The sequence below is a fragment of the Lolium perenne genome, chromosome 5 (assembly GCF_019359855.2).
Source record: "Lolium perenne isolate Kyuss_39 chromosome 5, Kyuss_2.0, whole genome shotgun sequence".
NCBI classification, from domain to species: Eukaryota; Viridiplantae; Streptophyta; class Magnoliopsida; order Poales; family Poaceae; genus Lolium; species Lolium perenne.
In genome coordinates, this window is record NC_067248.2 from 249,595,018 (window position 1) to 249,612,946 (window position 17,929).

General features: G+C 48.0%; 1 pseudogene; it reads right to left on the reverse strand.

The window, feature by feature from the left end:
- Window positions 1-417: 417 nt before the first annotated feature.
- On the reverse strand, window positions 418-17,084 carry LOC127304301 (wall-associated receptor kinase 2-like; annotated as a pseudogene).
- Between the last annotated feature and the right edge of the window lie 845 nt (window positions 17,085-17,929).

A 17,929-nucleotide genomic window follows, 5' to 3' on the forward strand; every position in this document is an offset into this window, starting at 1 on the left:
TTTCGGTTTCATAAATATTTTGGTATCATTGGATTTCAGTGACAACAGTTATTTCAGTTTTCTTTTCAACCAAAGACCGAAACATCCCTAGTACTTTCTCCGGTCCTTTTTAATTGACTCAAACTTAGTACAAAGTTGTACTACCTCTGTCCATAAATAGATGCCAAAAGCTTATCTAAATTTAAATGTATCTAGCCACGATTTAGTGTATAGATACATTCGAATTTAGACAAATTTTTAGCATCTATTTATGGACGGGTCAATTAAAAAAGACCGGAGGGAGTAGTTATGAATTTTGACAAAAAAGTTGAATATGTGTGTACCACTTCAAAATCTGAAATATGTTGATCAAAAGGCAAATACTTACGGTACCTACCAAAATGGCTGAAATTTAAGGAATTCCAACAAAATATAATCGAAAGTGAGAACCACGATACCGGAGAAGTTTCCTTAGTATTCGTGAGTGGAGAGCACTTGGACAAATATATAATTTCTTACTTTTTATTTCTCCTGGCTCGGGCAAATAAATATACTAAGACGATGCGTGTTACAGAAAAGATCAATGTATTTTGGCTCATAGAACAATGCAAAAGTTCAATATTGCTACTACGACAACAAAGATACACATTTTAACGAGGTAGGTCGGTCCAAGAAACAAGCTCTTGCTCCATGGTGTAGCTGCGGGTGACACCCTGAGTTGAAGAAGTAGCAGCCGAGAATTCATCGCGCTGTGTACCGGGGCTAGTGCGGAGATAATTGGGATAGTTTGAAGATAACAATGGCATGGCTTCATTGTCCCCCTCTAACTCGTGGTTCTTCTTCAGTATCATCTTGCCTCTGAGGAGCTGCAGCCTTACCTCCACTTCTTTCATGGTAGGCCTGTCTTCTCCTCTGAGCCTCAAACATGCACTTGCAAGGGAAGCTATCTCCATGATCTGTCTCTCGTTACGTTCCTCCAGAACCTGAACATCGACAATCTCCATTGTAGTGTTATCTTGTAGGCTCTGAAGGAAGCAGCCGCATGTGTTTTTCTTCTCATCCCAGGAGTTTAGAAAGATTGGCTTTTTTCTTTGTTAGGAGCTCGACTATGATCACACCAAAACTGTAAACATCACTCTTCTCAGTTAGCTGCCCTGTGTGGTAATACTCAGGATCCAGGTATCCAAGAGTGCCTTGGACTGTCGTGACCACTCGAGTTTCGTCGATGGAGATGGATCTCGAAGCACCAAAGTTTGCAACCTTTGCAGTGAAGTTATCTGTCAAGAGTATATTGGTACTTTTCACATCTCAATGGAAGACTGGTATTGAAGCAGCAGAATGAAGATAAGCAAGAGCACTTGCAGCCTCACTAGCAATTCGGATACGATCTTCCCAGGATAACAAGCATCTACCACTCACATGGTCACCATGAAGAAGTTCAGACAGCGTGCCATTCGAGATGAACTCATATACAAGCAAAGGAACCTCCGACTCAAGGCAACATCCAAAAAGTTTTACCACATTTCGATGATTGATGTGTGACAAGATTGCAAGTTCGTTGACAAATTCATCAATCTCTCTTTGATCAGTCATTTTGGACTTCTTTATGGCCACCACGCGCTGATCTGATAAAATCCCCTTGTAAACGGTACCATGCCCTCCAAGGCCTAGAATGCGAGTGGAGTCAAAATTGTCTGTAGCCTTCTCTAAATCTTTCAAAGAAAATATTTTAGTGCTATGTGTGGCACTTTCATCAGATGAGATCAATTGTTCTAAGACAAGGCCTTTGTTTCTCCGGAAGTTCGCTTTTCGAACTCTATTCTTAACGCCTATCTTCCAACTCCGAACCAACAAAATTGAAATTGACACAATAAATAGAACTCCGATACCACAGCTTAGTCCAACAATGACTCCTGCAAAAGTTTGCATATAGAATATTTAGACACATATTGGTTATTCCTTCTTTATGTAACCTTTTTTCCCCTTGTTTGTGTGGTGCCGAAATAGTCTAGTTTACGTTAAAGGAAAAAAAATCGATGTTCAACTCTGCTGCCCTCTCCACAACACAAAATACTGACCACATTACATAGAAAATATAATTGTTCATAACCTGAAGTGGTTCCATTGGATCACTCTAATTGCAAGATAAAAAAGCAAGGTGCTAACTTCTGGTGGTTTACCTTTAAACTGGTTGGTGCAAGAGTTTGTTTCCTTTGCAAACTTGCTGCCAAAAGGGCATGAACACTGGTACTCTCCTACTCTGTTGTGGCAAGTTGCAGACTCAGGGCACGGACTTGGACTGTGCTCACATTCATTGACATCTGCAGTGAAAACCGAACAAAACGCCTGATCGTAAATGAGTCTTTCGTAGGTAATATAATAAGCAGATACGGAGATTGGAGTATTTGATTCTGGAGCTGAATTTCTTCTTTTTCTAAGAACTGAATTTCAATTCTACTGGAATGGTTTTGAGTTAAAATGGAAAAGTTAGGCATACAGGTATTAACTGCTGTCAGTATACTATTATACACTTTTGTCCATAGCAGAAATCCTTCATTTAGATTATTGTACAAAAATTGCTAAAGATGTATGCAGAGCAAGGGAAGGAACTTGCCTGTGCATCCACCATAGATGTAAGGATTCCCTTGGTATCCGCTGGAACAGTTGCACAGATACCCTGGGCCGTTGGATGAATCTACGCACACGGTGTTTTCACTCAGGCACGCATAGGAAGACATGTTTCTGTATGCTGCCTCACACGTGACATTCCCAATCACCCAGTCAAGCACCAAAGGCTGCCGCCCCTTGTAGGTATCGTTGAACCTCGTAGTTGTTACATACTCGGATCTGAAGAGAAACGACTCTGTCTCCACCAAGCCGGCGTAGCTGCATTTGTTAAAGGGCCAAGTATTTGAAACACTGACATAATCTACATTATAGAAATAGACGAAGTAGCGTGTTAGGCCCTTGGGAACGGCACTTCGGCAGCAGCCTACACCAAGGCACGAGCCATTTGTCAGGTCTTCTGGGCTTGCACACACGGATGGACACCCTGTCACATCCCTTGACCTGCCGTTGGTGTTGTAAATGTATGCAAGTGTGTTGCAACCAATGCTTGTGAACTTGTTGTCCACATCCGAAAACCGGTACGGCCAAACTGAGTTAAATTCCCATATGTATGAATCCATTTGTCTTGTGCTAGAATTGTAGCAATATGATGGAAAGTGCATTAAAGCTCGGGACTGGCCACGGGATACCCAGATATTCATAACCTCCTGTTCACCGATGAATGGCCTCTCGAGTCCATCGGCTGTCCTGCTGCAACTGATCTCGAATCCTTGTTCCCTAGCACAACCGACACCAATGCCAAATGGGTAGGGGATCTCGATTTTACCACAATGTGTTCTGCATCCGGGGTGAGGCTGCGCTGATGATATTGATGCTAGGTGCATCATGACTGCAATGACACCGAGCAGTAGCACTGCTGCCAATTCACTGAAACTGATGTCGTCAAAGTAAGTGTCTTCTGTGCTAAAGAGAAAGAGAAAACATATACTGTAAGAACAGAGAAAACACATAGAACAAACATTTTACAACTCTCTTTACAACTTGTTAACTGCCTACAAGTTGTATAAGTAAGAATCCTGTGTGTTTTTCGTTTATATGTAATACCAGAAGTTCTGAAAATCATCTTAAAAACAGAAGTTCTGAAAATGACGAACAAAGGTGAAGGGTTTTGCACGATGAAATGCTATCTAAAACTCTGGCCACTCTAATTACAAATTAGAATTGTTCAAGAATAACTTCCATTTATTGGATCGATATATGTCCATTTCATGCAAAGATTTGAGGCCCCGCACATGGGCCGCATTTGCTGAAACAAAAGAAATTATAGATTACACTAAATCTTGATCCCTTGCATGATTTTTTTATATAGCAGAAACACATGGAGCCATATTTGCTAGCTCGATTTTGATATATAAGGCGAAAAGGGAAGAACCTGAAGCTAATTCTATCAGCGTTCAAGTAGCTATTGGGTTTAAAGACAATTTTTTATAAGAGTGAGTTGTTTTGTTTGGGTGAGGCTCAAGACAACGCAAATCAATATGCTAATTTATTTAGCTACGAACAAGGCCATTTCCCTATTCGGTATTTAGGTATTTCGATTCATTATCGGCGATTACAGATATTGAATGGAAATTGGTGGAGGAGTGATGAAAAATTAGATTAACTAGCTGAAAAGGCAAATTATTATCCTTGGAAGGAAGATTGGTTCTCATTAACTCAGTACTAAGCAACATAGTACCGTACATGATATCATTCTTCCAACTTTCGAAAGGTGACTTAAAACGGTTGGACTACTTCCGATCAAGATTCTTTTGGCAAGAAGATAGCGAGAAAAGGTAATATCGATTGGCTAAGTGGAGTGCGTTTTGCCGCTCTAAAGATCAAGGTGGGCTTGGGATTCATGACCCTGAGGTTAAGAACATGTCCCTCTCCTTTGTAAATGGATTTTCAAGCTTCTTTCTGAAGATTGGGCATGGCAAACCCTTCTTAGTAGAAAGTACGTTGGCTCTAGTGCTTTGTCTCATGTTTATTGAAAACCGGATGACTCACACTTGTGGGATGGACTAATGGAGATGAAGAAATTCTTCTTCCCATATGGTTCTTTCTCTAATAGAGATGGATCGAAAATTAGATTCTGGGAAGATAAATGGCTAGGTAATGCCATGCTGCCAGAACAATATTCATCCTTGTATAACATTGTGCGACACAAAAGCGACATGCTCGCTAAGGTGTTAGAAACTTCTCCACCAAATATGTCATGCAAAAGAGATGTCATTGTCCCTAAGCAAGCATCTTGACATGTTTTGCTCCATCGTCTAGCTTTTGTCCATTAGATGCAGGGGGCGATGAATTTCGTTAGAATCTTCCTAAGAGTGATAAATTGTCAGAAGATTCTATCTAGAAAGCTTTAATCTAAACTCAGGTGCCAGTTGATAGCAATAACAAAATTTCGAAAATGAAGATCTCGCTTAAAACCAAGGTTTTTGCGTGGTATTTTTGCCGTGGGGAAATTCTTACCAAAGATAACCTTGCATAATGCAATTGGCATGGAAGTAAAAGTGCTCATTACGTGGGGACATTTATGTGTGAAAAAATTCGTTAATGTGATATTGCACCAACCTTGGGTTGTTTAGAATTTTTCATTCTAGACACTTGGACTTGTTCAAGTTAAAATTTTGGTGGATTTTTTGTTTCCTAAGTATATCAAGACTAAATGGATTAAACAATACATGCTTCAATCACAAACCTTGCTGCAATTAGGTTTAACTCGGTGGCAAACCAGGGGTTTGCACGACTCAAACGACCTTTTTTCAAGGCAAGAACAACCTAGACAGGGTTATAATCCTGCATGAGACTGTACATAGACTACATGCAAATTAAATGAAGGGTGTGATATCTAAAATTGACTTTGAGAAGGCATATGAAAAAGTCAATTATTCTTTCCTTTCGCAGACTCTGATAAGGTTTTCTCCAAAAATGGCGCACATGGGTCATAGTTTCATGTGTGGACACAACGTGGGAAGAAATAAAATCAATGATGATGTTGGTCATTACTTCCAAACCAGAAAAAAGATGAAATCATGGAGAACCACTATAACACATCTTACTTAACATTGTGATGATTGTTTGCCATTGGGATTGAGCACATAAAACAACAATCAAATTGCGTGACTGGTGCCACACCTGGTGGATTGTGGTCTCTCTATCCTACATACGTTGATGGCACACATATCTTTATAGATAAAGATTTTGAAAGGCCAAGAAACTCCAACTGGCGCTTTTAGCTTTTTTTTTTTAGACCGAAGGCACATAGTGCCCGACTTTAAATTAATAAAGCCCTGAGGCGCAAACGGATACAATAGTTTCAAGCGTACCCCACACGCATACAAAGAAAGTTAAAGGTCACACTGACCAGGACAAAGTCATATTACAACCCAGAGACTAAGCAAGCAGATGGAAGAAGCTAGCGACTTAAGAGGGCCGTCGAGGAGGGTCGCAGGTCTTGTCGAAGAGGGTTTTAAGCATCGCCTCCAACTGGGTCAGCAGCGGTTCTTCCTTGCTCCTTTGGAGGGGTCGCCAGAGCTGCAAGTTAAGCCTGATTAGGAAGAAACAATTTGCGGGTTGGCTAGGGAATTTTGCTGCAATGGTAAATTTGTTTCGAATTTTCCAAAGAGCCCAGCAAATAGCCGCAAAAAGAACACGAAGGCTTCGTTGCAATTTGTCATTCAAACTTTGGATACACCTTTCCCAAGATGAAAAACAAGAGGGATTCCATGTCACACCGAGCATGTCCCTAATCCCCGCACAGACAAAGAGAGCCAAATCACAGCGAAAGAAGATATGATCCACGCTTTCAGGAAGTCCACAAAGAGCACACAACCCATCAGATGGACCCCTTCGTTTGAGAATTTGGTCATTGGAGGGTAGGCGGCCTCTAGACAACTGCCACAAGAAGATTTTGATTTTCGTGGGAATTGAAGTCCTCCAAATAGCTGGGCCTAAAAGGGAGGCAGGACCCTTAATCAAGGTGTTGTAGAGGGATTTAACCGAAAAACGACCAGAAGCTTCCAGTTTCCAGAGCACTTTGTCTCTCCCTTCCACCGGAACCACCTCTTCTAATTCCTGGACCAATTGCAACCAAAGGTTGGATTCCTCTTGCCCGAAGGAGCGTCTAAAGAAAATGCGCCACCCATCACCCTCATAAGCACGCTCGACTGTGATCTCCGGGTCAGCACAGATCTGGAATAGCCTAGGATACCTCACACTGAGGGCCTCATCTCCCGTCCAGTGGTCCGTCCAAAAAAGGATATCTGAATTGTTACCAGGGAAGAATCTCGCACCCTGTTTGAAGACAGCCTTAAGCTTATGTAGACTATGCCAAAAGGGCGATCCTCCCACCGGAGAGGTTGAGAAGAACCGGTCCACAGGATATTTTGCCTTGAGCAGTTGAAGCCAGAGCAGTTTGCTGTCATCCTCTGTTAACATTCTCCAAATCCATTTAGTCATAAGGGCAAGGTTCATGAGCTTCGTATTCATAACGCCAAGCCCACCCTGGGCCTTGGGTTTACAGATGTCCTCCCAGGCCACCATATGATATTTTCTCTTATTACCTTGCCCCTCCCAGAAGAACCTGGATCTGTGTCTGTCAAAACCTTCATGAGTACCATCCGAGAGGAGGAAGAGGCCCATAGAATGGATCGGAAGGTTGGACAGGCAAGCATTGATCAGAACAAGGCGAGCCGCAGACGACAAGAATCTGCCCTGCCATGGCTCCATCCTAAGGGCCACCGCATTCACCAATGGCTCCATCTCAGCTATAGTAATTCTGCGCCCACACATCGGAAAACCCAGGTAGTTGAATGGCTGGGTGCCCTCCCTACAATTCAACAAGTTGGCCACTCTGGCACCAGTAGCTCCCAGCACCAGAACCTCACACTTATGGAAGTTAAGCTTCATGCCAGATAACAACTCAAAGTAAATGAGTAGGAATTTCAAATTTGTGATGCCCAACTGAGTGTTTTGAATGAGGATAACAGTATCGTCCGCATATTGGAGGTGGGACACTCCCCCCTCAATCAGGTGAGGGACCACCCCTGCAATGTGGCCCGCGGCCCTGGCCCTAGAGAGCATCTCATCGAGGGCATCAGCAACCAGGTCAAAGAGCAGCGGGGAAATCGGATCACCTTGTCTAACCCCACGCTTATTGCGAAAATAGGGACCCATTTCACCATTAATCGAGATGGCAGTTTGGCCACCGCTGACCAACTACAGGATTCTATGCATATAGGCTCCGCTGAAACCTTTCCTGAGGAGCACTTCCTTCAGGAAATCCCAGTTCACTCTGTCATAGGCCTTCTCAAAGTCAAGTTTCAGCACTATAGCCTGCAAGTTTTTGCTTGAAATCTCGTGGAGAATCTCATGTAAGGCAAGGGCTCCATCATGGATGAACCTACCCTTGATGAAAGTCGTCTGAGTGTGTGAGACAATCCTATGTGCCACAGGAGATAGTCTGGTGGCATACGCCTTTGCCACAAGCTTAAAGATCACATTGATCAACGCAATTGGGCGATATTGCTTAATGGAGTCTGCTCCCACAACCTTTGGGATGAGTGACAGCACTCCGAAGTTCAGCCTGGCCACATCGACCGTTCCCAGGGCAAAGCCATTCACAATCTGGAGGACCAACCCTCTGAGTCCGGGCCAGAAGTGTTTGAAGAAGCTCACAGAAAAACCATCGGGACCCGGCGCAGTATCTGTCTTGGTGTCCTTGAGCACCTCCTCGAGTTCCTCCATGGAGAAGGCACGCAGCAGCAACTCGTTCTCCTGGTCCGTAACCCTGGTGCCCGTGGCCCAAAAATCTTGTTGTAAACTGAGAAGCTTTGGTTCCTCTGTCCCCATCAGAGCTCGATAAAAATCGTAAACATGTTTCGTAATCGCCTGTTGGTCAGTTATTTCACCATCGTCAGTCTTCAGACTCGATATGTGGCAGCGGCGCCTTCTGCCATTGGCCACAGCATGGAAGTACTTGGTATTTGCATCTCCTTGTAGAGTCCATCTCACTCTCCCCCTTTGCCTCCAGTATATCTCTTCCTCACTAAAAATCTGAATCAGCTGATCCTCCAAGTGATATCTCATACCCCAGCCCTCTGCATCCAAGCCCTGTTCATCTGCGATCTTATCCAGATCCTGAATTTGGGCCAGAATCTGCGCCTTGATTACCCTGCGTTCCTTTCCCAGGTTTGCACTCCAGCCCTTCAGGTACTGCCGTAGCCCACTGGCCTGGCCGTGACACAAATCGATAGGATCCCTAGGATTGACATTAGAGATGAGCAACTCCGCCCACCACTTCTTCAGCTGCTCCACAAAGCCAGGAACAGCAAGCCAGCTGTTCTCAAAAGAGAACCTGGCCATCCTGCGAGGAGCATTCTCTCCTGAATCCAGGATCAGCGGCGTATGGTCTGAACCTATCCTTGTCTCCGCAGTCAAACGAGCTAGGGGGAAACGCAGTTCCCATTCTGGAGAGACAAAGGCCCGGTCCAGGACACTCCTGACCGGGTTTGCTTGTTTGTTGGTCCAGGTGTACGTCGCCCCAGTTCTAACAACTTCCAGCAGCGCCCATCTGGCAATAGCCTCATTGAAAAGATTCACCAACGCCCAGTTGATATTGTTGTTATTTTTGTCTTGTGCTCAGCGGATCAGGTTGAAATCTCCCATCAACATGATCGGGAACTCACTATTGTCCACTCTTCCTTCCAACTCTTGGAGGAAAGAAGCCGAGCGAGCATGGTCCGCCGGCCCATAAACCCCAATGAATTCACACTAGAACTTGGTGGGTCTGTGATACAACTTGGCGCTAAGAAAGAACTCACCCTGAGCCAACGCACCAACCTCAAACAAGATGTCTCTGATCCCCATCAGCATGCCCCCTGAACGACCAGAAGCAGGAGTCCAATGCCATACAAATTGTTCCCCCTCGACCAAATTCCTCAATTCCTGATCTGTAAAGTCCTGGCGCATCATTTCCTGCAAGAAGATGATGTCGATCCTTTCTTTCTTAATGTAATCTTTAAGCTGGGTTTTTCGGCCACTCCGGCCAAAACCCCGAAAGTTCCAGCCAAGGGCCTTCATTTGGATACCGCCGCAGAGGCCCGTACTTGGTGAGCCGGAGTATTCCTTAGATTCAGACGGGGGCCAGCGGAGGCCTCCCCTTTCTTCCTTCTCGAGGTCCTCGACGAGTTGGCTAGATCAGCCAGGATGATCCGCTCTGGATCCATCTCTGTCTGGTTTGAGGCGCTGTCCATGGTCGAATCCTGAGCAACACTTGCTGGATTGGTCTCGTTTTCCGCTTGCCTTAGATTTTGAGCAACTTCCTCCTTCGACTTGGCCTTCGCCTCCGCCTCAGATAGACGAGCTTGGGCAAGCTCCTTAGCACGAATCAGAGATAAAAGAGGGGAAAGCGCACCACCCGAAGCATCCAAACCCAAACCCGCATCCCGTGCAACTCCCCAAAGATGTGAATCTGAGACCGAGGGAAGAACCAAGAAGGGCTCAAGATGCAAAGGAGCACAGGGCGTACCTTGATCTTTCTCGGCCGCACGCTTAGAGGCCGAGAGCAGCACATGCTCCGGATTGGCGCCCTTGCCCCTGGTGCTGCGGCGGGTCGCGGTGACTGGCGAAGAAGCCACCACAGCGCGCTTGGGTTTGATGCCCGGCTTCTTCTTGATCCGTGACGGAGGGTTGTCCACCTCGCCATCCTGCTTGCGCTTGAGCTTGGCAATCTTCTCCGCGAGGGTCTCTTGATCGTTCTCCCAATCCTCTGGACTCTCCCACCCCACCTCCCGTCTGTCCTCCTCCGACAGCCTCTGGCGCTTAAGGATACTAGGAGAGGTGGGCGCTTCAGACTGCGACTCACTGGAGGTCTGAGCAAGGTTCGCTGATGGAGGCTCTTCGTCTTGCAGAACTGGGGAGAGGTGTGTCTTGCCAGTGGCGAACAGTCCTGCTTCAGTCAAATTTGAACCATATTGGTTGAACGGGATTGGCTTTAGGTTGGACTTGGGCGGGGCTGAAGCAGGTTTCGTGGCGAAGTGGTCCTTGAGCGAGGGGAGAGGAACGCTGCTGCTGCCAACAGAAGATTTGGAGCCAGGGGGCTTGGAGGTAAACAATGGCCCGAAAGAGAGGGCCTGTGGTCGTTCTTTGTTCCTTCATGGGTGGACTCTTGGGAGCAGATCCATCCTTGCCTGCATCCGCATTAGCAGCTTTGGAGCTTGTAACCTCACGCATTGGTCCCTTGTCCTTGCTCTTCATGTTGCTCCTCTTCCAGTGGGGGGCCGAGCGGCTTTGCTCCTCCGTCTCCTCATCTTCCTCCTCATCCTCTCCATTGCTTGGGCCTAGGGGCGGAGGCTTGGGGTCGCTGGCGCTGGCCTTGGAACATTCCACCGAGACCCCCAGCCTGAAGCCTTGCATGTTGACGAACACCAGGATCGAAGGAGGAATCTTGTCCGGGGCGTGGGAGTGGAAGAGCATCCTGACAGGGCCGTCTAGAACCGCGAGAGAGTCCTCATCCACCACGCGTGGCCGGCCCAGCATCTTGGTACCCTCCAGCAACAGGTCAACAGATCTAAGCACCTCGGGAACTCCAGAAAGATGAACCTAGATCTTGGTGAGAGCCAGAGAGGCCTGAGGAGTCGCAGTAGCATCCGCAAAAAGCACCGAGATCTTGCTGACCGGGAGGGCGATGCCCCCAGCATTCTTGCAAAGGTTCTTGCAGAGGTTGAGGCTTGCCTTGGTTGGGAAAACCACTGCGAAGTCAGTATCGCTGATGCGCCTGACCCTCCAGTCCCAGTTGTCTTCGACCAGCGCCTTCAGATCTTGTGTCAGAAGCTCGCAAGTCATGGTGTTCTCCACCGCGATGACCAAGGCCGCATGGTCTGTGCCCCCACCAGTTCCTACCGGCAGCGCTGCGTCATCCACCTCCAAGCAGTGAAAACCAACTCCATCAATCGCATACCCATACCACTGTAAGGAGGCCTTCTTGGTGCTCTTGGGGCACATGCCCGTGGTGTGCCCATCCAGGTCACAGACGCCACAGTGCGCTGGGAAGTGGCAACCTGACTGGTAGTGGCCATCTCTACTGCAGTTGAAGCACTTGATGTTTGCCTTCTTGCCCGCCGGAACCACCTCAGCCGCATCAGAGAGATTGGCCGGCGGCGGTGTCGGAGCCGAAGGCGCCTGCGGCGTCGAGTGCGACACGGACTTGGCCTTGGGCGGCGGAGCCACCTGCCGATTGTTGCCCCACTTCTTCTTGTACTGCTCCCGCGCGCCCGACGACCCCGCTGCGGGCCGATCTTCCTCCTCACGCCACCTACCACCGTCCCTTCGCCACTCTGGCTCACGGGCACGGTCACGAACCCACTCACGGTCGCGGTCGCGGCGGCGCTCTTCCTCTGCAAAGCTTCTCCTTTCACGTACCTCGCGCTCGTAGCCGCGCCCCTCCTCAGAGTTGAACTCGTCAAAACTCCTCTTGTTGCTTCCCAGCCGAGAGTCACCACGCCCACGCTCCATCTCCACCAGCGGCGGCCCTGCGGCGGAGGCGAGGGGGAGGCGGCGAGGGATTTGGCCGGTGGATCTGGTGGATCTGAGCTAGAAGCGGACGTCAGAGAGAGTGGCGGCGTGGCTGAGAGTGAGATCTAGGGTTCCCACAGGGATCCAGCGCCACTTAAATAGTGCGGCCTCCTCACTTGGACTGGGCTGCGACGCTGGGCTGGGCCTCTGGGAGGCCGCACACCTGGTCCGTCCACGGCCCACCACCAGAGGGGAGGCGCCCACCGGCCCACCAAAACCCTCCGCGACAGAAACACTGGGCCTGGGGCCATCAGGACCCACCAAACTCGGGTCCGCCACGCTGGCGACCGACGGCACAGTCCCCACCTCGCCGTTGACTGGGGAAACCAGCGGCGCCGCCCGCACCTCACCTACGCCCGCCGGCCGCAGCCCGACCGTCACTGGTGGCGGACTGGGGCTCTCCACAGCACGGGGTTGGATCCGCGGATCCGAGGGCACCTCGGCGCTGCGCCGCGTCCCTGGAGGTCGAGGCAACGACGGTCCGGCCGCCGCCCGAAACCGCGAGCCACGGCCACCCGGTGCCCAAGCTCTGCGGCGACCGCCCCGCTGCCTCGCAGAACCCACCCTGGTCCATGCAGAGTCGAGGAAATCACCTAAGCACGCCAGAGCTGGCCCAGATCTGGAGGGCGCGGGCGACTCCGGCCCCTCCACCTGCGCCAGATCTTCCTCTTCCTCGTCGGAGCTTTCACCAGCCAAGGCCCAGAACCGCGACCGACCTTGTACCGCCGATGGCGGCGATGGAGAGCCCACCCGGGGACCTCGCCGGCGCTCGGCAAGGGAGGGGGCCGCAGAATCGCCCACCGCGTCGCCCTTCCCGTCGCAGGACCTCGCTCCAACGGTCATATTTCATGAATCAGTGAAATACCCGCTTTTAGCTTTTGAGGAAGTGTCAGGTATTATTATTAATTTCCATAAAAATGGCTTATAAGAATCCAGGGAAGCTGCCACATAATACACCGAATTATTTGGTTGTGACCAAGATCTGTTAGAAAATTGGGAATTTCAGTACATTATTAAGACGCTCTTAGAGCATCTCCAGTCGCGTCCCCCAAACCGTCCCCCAAAGGGATTTGGGGCGCGCCGGACAGAAAATGCGTTCCAGCCGCGTCCCCCAAAGCCCTTTTTTGTCCGGCGCGCCCCCATTCGGTGTCCGGCGCCCCGAGCCCGTCCCCGTCCCACAGGGGACGCACCGGGGACGCCGGACACAACGAAAAGCGAGGCGGGGAGTGGCGGGGCCGACCCGTCAGCGGCACAATTAATTTAAACCTAACCGTCGCCTACCTCGCGACGGAAGTTATTGGCGCGCAGCGACGGTGCAGTTCCCGCAGAGGGTGCAGCGACGCGTCCCGTCGCGCCTAGCTCTGCGTGCCGGCGTTAATGAGCGCCACCGCTCCTCCGCCTCCCTCCGGCCTATAAAAAGGGGCGCCTCTCATCGTCCCTCTCACACACAAACCCTAGCGCCTCTCTCCCAAACCCTAGCCGCCACCATCTCTCAACAAGACTCGACGCTATGTCTGGTAGAGGCGGAGGCCGACCTCGCGGCCGCGGCCGTGGTCGTGGTCGTGGTCGTGGCCGCGGCATAGCTGAACGCTCGCCGTCGCCTCCCACGCCGTCGTCTTCATCGTCGGAGATGGACGTGGAGCCGGACGTCCTGTTCGAGTTCGTCCACGTCCTCAAGGGCGACCCGCGCGGTATCCAGAGGCTGCCGGACTCCTTCGCCGAGTACGTCGGCGGCGTACGCCCGCGCACGATGCATCTGCGGGAGCATTCGTGCGGCTACTGCCGGTGGATCGTCAAGGCGATCTACGACGCGCGCGGCAAGATGTACCTCAACATCGGCTGGGAGAAGTTCGCGCGCCACCACAGCCTCGAAGCCGGCTTCATCCTCGTGTTCTCCTACTTCGGCAACAGGGACATGAGCGTCAAGGTCTTCGACGAGAGGCGCTGCCTCCGGGACTACCACGTCGACAGGGACTCCCACGAAGACAGTACCGACGAGGAGGACGACTGAATGAGTGTTGTTTCTTCGCAGCGAATACGTGCACGGAGGTTTCTGCCTGTTCGCCTCATCGGTAGAACCAACAAGGGCACCATCCTCCCGCTGGATTTTCCAGTTTAGGTGACTGGGTGTGCCCTCGAGTGTTCTTTCTTAGCAGCGAACACAGTAAACCTTCGATGCACGGCCTAATTAGGTTTAGTTTCTTTGCAAAATTTTATATTTGTGTCCACGACGGTTCAAACTATGTATTAGTTTGTGGAAAACCACGTTCCCAATTATGTTTTCGTGTAAACCACGTTCCAAATTATGTATTAGTTTGTGGAAATTGAAATAAAAAAGCCAAAAAAAAGTATTTTAAATGTTTGGGGGAGGCGTTTGGGGGACGCGGCTGGGGAGCGACGTCCCCCAAAGGCGGCACGAACAAAACACGTCCCCCAAACGCTCAATCCGGCGCGGTTTGGGGGACGCTTTGGGGGACGCGGCTGGAGATGCTCTTAGATGCACATTCAAAACATGTCGAGGAGTAATGTTTAGAGAAATGTATGTGCCGTTAGAACATCAAAAACCCATATCTTCTTGGTGTAAGGCTGGTTCTTGTCAACTTAGTGGTAAGTAATATGGTGATCTACATGTTCTACTTTTTTCGAAATCCGAACATTTTTTTTTTCGAAATCCGAACATGTGTCATACAATGGATGAATTATTCTTGGTACAGATTATTTTGACAAAGTGATAGTGGAAAGAAGAAATATATACTAGATGAGCTGGATGCTATTTGTCGTCCAAACGATCCACATCGTCTTACAAACTAAATCTTAAAAACAAAGATCTAGTTTGTAAATGACTTTTCAGACTTCTTACTGAGGATGTGGTTTGGCAAAACCTCCTACGGAACAAATGTATTAGCTCAAAAGATATCTCCCAAGGGAAACCAGTGAATTCACAATTTTAAGTTAGTCTGATGGCAGCGAAGGAACATTTATTTTGCTTCGAATCCTTGCATGTGAAAGACGTCTCTGAGATTCACTTATGGGATGATAGGTTGAAAGGTAATGCCACTGACGAGAGCTATATTCAGCCTTGTACCATATTGTCCGTAGAAAAACTAACACAATCACATATGTGCAGGGTTCATCCCCGCCTAATGTGAGGGAATGCTCGACAACGTAAACTGGATATGGTCCAACTATCACAAAGATACAATGAATTCGGATGGAATCTGAATGCGAATGAAAAAAATCTCGGTTTCCCATCTACTGGGTTATTGCCCATTGCGATGTGCCAGTCAATAATGTCAAACAAAATTAGGAAAATTAAGGTTCTCCAAAATAAGAGTTTTTCTGCAATAATTCACAAATGGGTGCTCCTAAATAAGGATAATGTCACAAATTACAGATTGATTAGGAGCAGGAAGTTTTTTTCTTCATAATGGTGAGACAGTCAAACATATTTCATATGGTCAGTTCTTATAACTTGTATCTGCCTCGTTGTATCTTCCTTGCAGTGTTGTTAATATTGTTAGCAATTCGTTGTAGGATATCGACTGCGCATTTAGGGTCCTCATTTGGATCCTCATTTGGGTGGGAGCGGCAGCTCTTATTTGGTTGTTATGGCTATATATAAATGACATGTATTATAGTAATATGAACTCATCTCACTACAAGTTATCTGCCGGTGTATGCAATGGATCCACTTGTGATTTATTTTTTAACTGATTAGAGTACTAAAACTTGTTTATAGAGGTGTTTACGAACTTGAATCAGATTCATAGGCCTTATATTAATCATGTGTGACTATTTTATTTTTTTGCATTTCTTTAGTATTTGCATTTTGTGATGGGTGTGTACATCCTGAAATGTATAGGCTATGCGTGAATTCTCTATGATTTGATCGTCATTTACATGTTGCTTTGATTTTAAATAAAGACGATTTATAGAAAAAGAAGAAAAGTCACAAAACCCCAAACCATTCAAAATGATTGTATAATCTACGGAGAAAAAGGCTAGCAAACTAACAAAAGAAGGCTACCAGTGGACGTGATATTACATAATCGTAGAACATATGAAGACAATGACTAGGAAACTAACAATTCTCTAACTAGGGTGGCTTTGAGATTTGCTTCTGGGAGGATAGGTGGTGGAAAATTCCACTCTCCGAGAGCAAATTTTAGTCTTGTACCATATTGTTTGTAACAAAAAGGACATAATCACACCGGTGCAAGGTTCGTACTTCCTAATGTGTTGTTCAACTGCGGGATTTGGTTACGCCTCGTCCTACGGCATGGAATGCCAATGCCCTACAGGGGTGGTTGGCTATGGCTGAACTATTGTAAGGAAATGGCGAGTTCTGATGGAATCTACATGAGGATGGTAAAATTTTCTGTCGATTCCATGTACCTAGCGCTTGGACATTCCAATGTATTGGTTAACAATAGCAGACAAGTTTGAAAGACGAAGGTTTCTCAGAAAATTAGAATTTTCCTTTGATACCTTAGCAGAGGCGTTATTCTAACTAAGGATAATCTTGGAGCACCACAGGACTGGATGAGTAAGTGTTTTTTTTTGTCACAATGATGAGACAAACACATCATACAAGTCTCCCAAGCCAAACCAGACAAGTCTACCGGTGGTTGTGAGTATACATTGAAGAAAAAGAGTATGAACTGGCCAGCGGCCAGATGAGTGCATCATCATCCATCTATGCCCCCAAATCTAGCAGCGTTTTACTAGAGGGTGCAGGAACCTGCGGTTCGCGTACCTGGGCTTGGATGATGGCCGACCAGAGGGAAACACGCGCGGTCCGACGGATCGATGGTCGAGGTGCCAAGAGTGCGAGCTCTTCCAACTGAAGCAGGCCAACGAACGGAAAATGGAAATGTATGTTATAACAGCAATCTCTCTTGAGAGATTTTTCCTACTACTAATTTGAAAGGTAACGTGGGTAGTCTTTCTCTCAAAAAAAAAAAAACGTGGGTAGACTTGGGCACAAGTCCAACTAACTGTAAGCGCCAACTGTGCGAGGGAGACATCAAAAGGTCCCTGTCAACATAAGTGCGGACTTTACGGAAAAGAGAAAAACAGCCAGCAATCTAGTGCGGACTTTACGGGAAAGAGAAAAACAGCCAGGACGGGGCTCTGAAACCTATCTAGGATTTGGTCCTTCTTGTCGGCGACGCTGTCAGTCCGCTCCGTCTTCGGTGGCCTTGGAGGTGTGGCGGATCGCGGCCTCTCACCAGCGGGAAGGTTCAGTTCTTCGTTTAGTTTGTTTTCATTGTCTTCTTCGGGATGGTGAGGTGACGGCTACTTCCTGAACTCAGAATAAGGTACTCCACATCCTATCCTCGCTCCGGTGGTGCATCTAGCGTCGGCGGAGGACGCATGGAGTCGTGTGTTCGACGGATCTTCCGTGGTCCGGTTGTCTTTCGTGTTCGTTTGTGTGGGTTCAGTTCAGTCTCTTCCGATCTACGATTGTCATCATTGGCGATGGTTGCTGCTCTAGTGCGCTGGCCCTTTGAGGCCTTAGCACAACGACTTTCCGTCTGTCTACTACAACACGCTCTACTACAACAAGCTTTGCATAGCTCCGGTGATGGAGGGACGAGGACGGTGGCACGTCTTCGGCTCGCGCTAGTGTCTGCAGTCGTCGTTACGTGGTCCAATGACTCATCTGTATTTTTTATTACTTTTGAGCATCTTTGTACTGCTGCTGTTGATGATTATTAATAGATCAGTGAAATTTTCGTAAAAAAACATAAGTGCCAGA